Source organism: Silene latifolia, chromosome 6 (assembly GCF_048544455.1).
Source record: "Silene latifolia isolate original U9 population chromosome 6, ASM4854445v1, whole genome shotgun sequence".
Taxonomy (NCBI): domain Eukaryota; kingdom Viridiplantae; phylum Streptophyta; class Magnoliopsida; order Caryophyllales; family Caryophyllaceae; genus Silene; species Silene latifolia.
The window spans coordinates 14,184,091-14,190,966 of NC_133531.1; the positions used below are offsets into that span (position 1 = coordinate 14,184,091).

A 6,876-nucleotide genomic window follows, 5' to 3' on the forward strand; every position below is an offset into this window, starting at 1 on the left:
TGGAGATGGTAGGATGTAGAATTCTTATATTAAGGAGAGTTTAGCCATCCATCATGGGTGGACTAGTTTTTTTATTTCTTTTTTTAAATAAACCAAACACCTTTGTAGTCTCAAATTCTCAAGTTACACTCTTACAAATTCCAAAATATATTAAAATGTTGGTTGACAAGGATGGTTCAATAATTTTTTACCAATTAAATAATTATATTTCCTTCTATAAGTCAAGTTGTTTTCTTTTATTCTAATACCCACCCAATCTGCCTTTGTTGCATGTTTTGGATTTCTTAATTCAGAATTACTTGTACAAGACAGCCCTACTTAAATTTTTGCAATGATAATCCATCGCAAAGACTTTTTGATTGCGACCAAAATTTGTAACTAATCATTGAATGTGCGCGCTTAAAAAATTTAGGTCTGAACCGATTATGGAAATTGGAAGCTCGAAGAAAGCTAATAGGCTAGAATGCCTCACAGAAACTGCCATCAATTTTTAGTTTTCGATTATTTTTCTTGTTTCTTGTTATCTTATTTCATTAATGTTTTCGGCCAGTAAAACTTTCCGCGCCAATTATAACTCACAGTTCCTCTAATGCACCTTAAATTCTTGAATAGTCTATGGATACTTCTGATAACAGTAAGTAAACGACCTCTAAAACAAAATACTCGGCCTTGGTTTATAAATCACCTCCCTAATAATATACCTTTATTGCTGGCCGATGTGGGATGCAATTTTTCGGCTTTCCTCTTCCAAGACACCTATTGCCCTTACGTCTCTAATCTAAGACTGAAATGAAGTATCCCTCTCTTATTAAATTAGGCTCACTTAATTATCTTTACTGTATTTCAATTTTTTTTGGTAAAAAATAAGCGACACAAGTTACTGAGAACCACTTTATTTAACCATATATAATGAGAACAAAAATTAGTTCAAGTGGTAATAGCTCTCTGACACAACATTAGTTAACTTTGACACAACATTATTACGACTAAGATGATCGACTCTTCAGGAACATATGCAAATTTTCCAATAGTTGTTGCTCACTCTTCAGGAAAGCTGTCGTGTTTTCTTTAGTTTTAGAGAAACTTATACACGTTTATGCATCTAATGTCCCATATTAGAAGATTTAATTTTTAATCATTGATTTTATAAAACAGTTAATTATTAAGTTGACACCCATCTACAATAGGTGGGTAGCATTACAACTCAGAGACATCACTATGACTTTCTTAGACAAATTAAAGTCTAGCCATTCGTCAAGGGTGGACTAGTTTTTTCCTTCTTTTTAAAAGCCAAATCGAACTTGCTCCATAGTTTATGTAGAGAATAATCACCAAGACGGAGTAGTTACAAGCTGAAATTAGAGTTTTGCGTATGATACTATGATGCTCTTAGTTTAGGCAAGCATGAGTTACTTTCATATTGATGTAAAACAAAAGACTGTCTATCATCATAAAACACTCCTTGATCCCAAACTTAGTAAATGGAACTCAGTAAAATAAGGACCTACAAATAGAATTTCTACATTGTGGGTTTTTTTTGGACATAAATGGATTATAATATTTCTGTGTTACTAAAAAGTCAATTGCAGAGTATTAGATGGGAACAAATGGTGGCGAAACCAATTAATAGGCTAGATCGCCTGGCAAAAATAGCCAGCAATTTTTAGTTTTCAATTACTCCCTCTTTTTTTTTAATTGTCATTCTCACTTTTCGAGACACTCACTTCTCTCTTTAATATCTCTCAAAATATATGACTAAATATGTTGAAATGTATACTCATATTAAAGCTCTATTCGTAAGGAATTTTATGGTGTAATTTTTATAATTTTCCGACCAATATATTTTTGTATAAATTGAATTTAAAGGCTCACCTCGTAAATTGAAAACGTCAATTATTTTAGAACTGAGGAAATATTTTTCTTGTTACCTTCTTTCATTAATGTCACTCATCTTGACCAAAAAAAAAAATTAATGTCACTCATGAAACTTTCCGCGGCAACTAATGCACATAAATTTAAATAATCTATGGATTCTTATAACTTTCCGCCCCAACTACAAATCCCGGTACCCTCTAATGCACATAAATTTGAATAATCGATAAAGACAAAAAGACGAGAAATAAAGTTTGTTATCAATCTATATGTTTTAAGAAAAATATTTCAACTGATGGTGATCATAAATTAAATAACGCATTTTAAAATAGAATATGAAATGATTTTTCAATTTTTTTTTTAAAGAATAAGTTGTATGCAGAAATAGGGATCAGATAGTATAAACGAGGGTGCCCAATTGTCGTAACCAGGCGGGGCGGGCACCCAACTCGCATAAGAGCAAGTAACTGACCACTCATCATATCCCATTGTACTGCCTGAAGGATCATACTTCTTTAAATTTTCAGCCTTGGTTTATATAGCACTTTGCTATTACGGTACATCTACCGTTGGCCGATGTGGGATGGAATTTTTCAGCTTTCCGCTTCCAAGTCACCCTATTGCCCTTACGTCTAGTCGAACTATCTAAGACGGTTGAAATGATTCAGAAATAAAATTTGGGGGTAGCGAATTTTTTAAATATTGTTTTATATTTATGTTAAGGTCGTATATAAGAATTTTGGGTAGCAATAATCGATAATTTTAATCATTTCTTGAAATTTTGGGGTAGCGAGTGTTTCCCTTTGGTACTAGTTAGGTTCTCCTTTGATCAACGTCCCTTACTCAAAATTTTATAATAATTTGTATTGTGAATTTGTGATACTACATTACTACGAATAAGCTAGGGTTTGTAGTATGTAGTAGCAATGTTCATTGAATTATTGTACGCGAATTGTCCATTTCAATCCGAAAATTGAGGGTAAAGCTGTACGAGTACGTGAGTCGGTTTCAGAGATAAGAAAACACCTAGAACATCCTCACGAAGGATAGAACGTAAACTATGAGGCTGAACGGATAAACCGGCAGTTGACGGAGGCCAGAAGTAACTCCTTTTTGCTATGTTGTTCTTGTAAGTGGACCAAGTAACAACCCCTTTTAGCCTTGCATGGTGGCGCAAACAAAAGAAATACATAAAAGAAATTGTTGTTAGAGACGCAATTAAAAATGAAAGACGAGTTACTTTAACTTTAAATGAAAATGTCACAATCTAGTAAATTTGTCCGACTATAAAAACGTTGCAAATTGATTAACGGAAGTAAAGCACTCTACATATGATAGAAAATATGGATTTTTTTTTTGGCAAAGTAGTGTTATTTGACAAACTAATCCCCGGCCTTGGTTTATAGATCACCTTGCTAATAACCTACCTCCGTCGCTGGCTAATGTGGGAAGAAATTTTTCGGCTTTCCTATTCCAAGTCACCTGTTGCCTTTACGTCTAATGTATTTCAATTTTTTTGTATAACCATATATATTGTAAACAAGAGTTAGCTCAAGTGGTAAGAGCTCTTTTACTCCAACCATGAAGTTAGGGATTCGATTCTCACCCGCGACATAGACACGCTTGTTCGAACCCAAAAAAATTTAATCATGTATAATGTAATGTAACTTTCTGATAAAGTCTTATCAATAGCATCAATCAATACATCAATATTGTATCAATATGAAACTTTTTTCGAGCAATATTAGAGAGCGTTTTCATCATTTTTTGTATTATTGGGAAAATATATTATAGTATCTACAAGTTTAAATGAAAATAAAAGTCAAAATAAATCAAAAAACTACTATATAGTCGGTTAAGAGAATAATCACCAAGACAGAGTAGTTACTGACTTACTAGGCTAAGAAATTAGAGTTTTGCGTAAGAGATGAATATGCTCCTAATCATCTAGAGCGTCTAGTATAGATGGCGAAGTGTTCTATGTTGAGTGCATGATACTTTAAGGACCTGCAAGACAGGGCGGATAAATACTTGTTTTGTTAATGAAATCGGTAAATTTGATTAGTAATTAGCAATATTTTTGAGTTTAAAATTAAGGTTCAAATTAATGTAATCAGACACCATAAAAGTTGCTTACCAAAAACTATAATTGATGTTCCAAACTCGATTCGCAACCATAAGCAACTCTATTGTTGTTTAATTTTATATGTTTTTTACATTGTTTAATTTTGATTTTACTTGTATTTTTTTTCACATTTATGTATCTCACGTCCCATATTAGAAGAATTACTTTTTAATCATTGATGTATAATACAGTTAATTGTTGATTAATCACCCACCTACAATAGGTGGGTAGCAGTACAACTCAAAAAGACTTTGTTTGTTTATATCTTTACTTTCGGAGATAGTAGGAGGTAGGATTCTTATATTAAGGAGAGTTTAGCCATCCATCATGGGTGGATTAGTTTTTTTATTTCTTTTTTTAAATAAACCAAACACCTTTATAGTCTCAAATTCTAAAGTTACACTCTTACAAAATCCAAAATACATTAAAATGTTGGTTGACAAGGATGGTTCAATAATTTTTAACCAATTAAATATTTATATTTCCTTCTAGAAGTCAAGTTGTTTTCTTTTATTCTAATACCCACCCAATCTACCTTTGTTGCATGTTTTGGATTTCTTAATTCAGAATTACTTGTACAAGACAGCCCTACTTAAATTTTTGCAATGATAATCCATCGCAAAGACTTTTTGATTGCGACCAAAATTTGTAACTAATCATTGAATGTGCGCGCTTAAAAAATTTAGGTCTGAACCGATTATGGAAATTGGAAGCTCGAAGAAAGCTAATAGGCTAGAATGCCTCACAGAAACTGCCATCAATTTTTAGTTTTCGATTATTTTTCTTGTTATCTTATTTCATTAATGTTTTCTGCCAGTAAAACTTTCCGCGCCAATTATAAATCACAGTTACTCTATGGATTCTTCTGAGAAGAGCAAGTAAACGACCTCTAAAACAAAATACTCGGCCTTGGTTTATAAATCACCTCCCTAATAATATACCTTTATTGCTGGCCGATGTGGGATGCAATTTTTCGGCTTTCCTCTTCCAAGACACCTATTGCCCTTACGTCTCTAATCTAAGACTGAAATGAAGTATCCCTCTCTTATTAAATTAGGCTCACTTAATTATCTTTACTGTATTTCAATTCTTTTTGGTAAAAAATAAGCGACACAAATTACTGAGAACCACTTTATTTAATCATATATAATGAGAAAAAAAATTAGTTCAAGTGGTAAGAGCTCTCTTACTCCAGCCATTGTTAACTTTGACACAACATTATTACGACTAAGATGATCGACTCTTCAGGAACATATGCAAATTTTCCAATAGTTGCTGCTCACTCTTCAGGAAAGCTGTCGTGTTTTCTTTAGTTTTAGAGAAACTTATACACGTTTATGCTTCTAATGTCCCATATTAGAAGATTTAATTTTTAATCATTCTTTATAACACAGTTAATTATTAAGTTGACACCCATCTACAATAGGTAGGTAGCATTACAACTCAAAGACATCACTATGACTTTCTTAGACAAATTAAAGTCTAGCCATTCGTTAAGGGTGGACTAGTTTTTTCCTTCTTTTTTAATGTAGAGAATAATCACCAAGACGGAGTAGTTACAAGCTGAAATTAGAGTTTTGCGTATGATGCTCTTAGTTTAGGCAAGCGTGAGTTACTTTCATATTGATGTAAAACAAAAGACTGTCTCTCATACATGGCGCCAATGGCGGGTTATTCTAGCTTGAGTGCATGACAATATATGGACCTACAAAACAGGGACGGACTCATGTAATAAATTTAATTAGAGAACTTAATTTTGCTACACCGAACATTGTTTTTCATTGTTCCAAATGAAACTCGGTTATCAAACACTCCTTGATCCCAAACTTAGTAAATGGAACTCAGTGAAATAAAGACCTACAAATAGAATTTCTACATTGTGGGTATTTTTTGACATAAATGGATTATAATATTTCTGTGTTACTAAAAAGTCAATTGCAGAGTATTAGATGGGAACAAATGGTGGCGAAACCAATTAATAGGCTAGATCGCCTGGCAAAAATCGCCAGCAATTTTTAGTTTTCAATGAAGTATTTTTCTTGTTACCTTCTTTCATTAATGTCACTCATGAAACTTTCCGCGCCAACTAATGCACATAAATTTAAATAATCTATGGATTCTTATAACTTTCCGCCCCAACTACAAATCCCGGTACCCTCTAATGCACATAAATTTGAATAATCGATAAAGACAAAAAGACGAGAAATAAAGTTTGTTATCGATCTATATGTTTTAAGAAAAATATTTGAACTAATCAGTCTGAACGTTTTCAAAAGCTAAAATTTATGAAATTAAATAACGAATTTTAAAATATAATATAGAATGATTTTTCACTTTTTTTTTTTAAGTATAAGTTGTGTGCAGAAATAGGGATCAGATGGTATAAACGAGAGTGCCCAATTGTCGTAACCAGGCGGGGCGGGCACCCAACTCGCATAAGAGCAAGTAAATGACCACTCCTCATATCCCATTGTACTGCCTGAAGGATCATACTTCCATTAAATTTCAGCCTTGGTTTATATATCACTTTGCTAATACGGTACCTCTACCGCTGGCCGATGTGGGATGGAATTTTTCGGCTTTCCGCTTCCAAGTCACCTATTGCCCTTACGTCTAGTCGAACTATCTAAGACTGTTGAAATGATTTAGAAATAAAATTTTGGGTAGCAAATTTTTTAAATATTGTTTTATATTTATGTTAAGGTCGTATATAAGAATTTTGGGGTAGCAAAACTCGATAATTTTAATCATTTTTTGAAATTTTGAGGTAGCGAGTGTTTCCCTTTGCTACTAGTTAGGTTCTCCTTTGATCAACGTCCCTTACTCAAAATTTTATAATAATTTGTATTGTGAATTTGTGATACAACATTACTACGAAT

General features: G+C 32.7%; 2 non-coding genes across 2 annotated transcripts; both read right to left on the reverse strand.

The window, feature by feature from the left end:
* Positions 1-2,259: 2,259 nt before the first annotated feature.
* On the reverse strand, positions 2,260-2,359 carry LOC141589016 (small nucleolar RNA Z279/snoR105/snoR108). Its single transcript, XR_012519976.1, has one exon. It is a non-coding gene; the product is annotated as a small nucleolar RNA Z279/snoR105/snoR108 (small nucleolar RNA).
* A 4,007-nt stretch (positions 2,360-6,366) lies between these two features.
* Positions 6,367-6,466, reverse strand: LOC141589014 (small nucleolar RNA Z279/snoR105/snoR108). The gene has a single exon (XR_012519974.1). It is a non-coding gene; the product is annotated as a small nucleolar RNA Z279/snoR105/snoR108 (small nucleolar RNA).
* Positions 6,467-6,876: the final 410 nt, after the last annotated feature.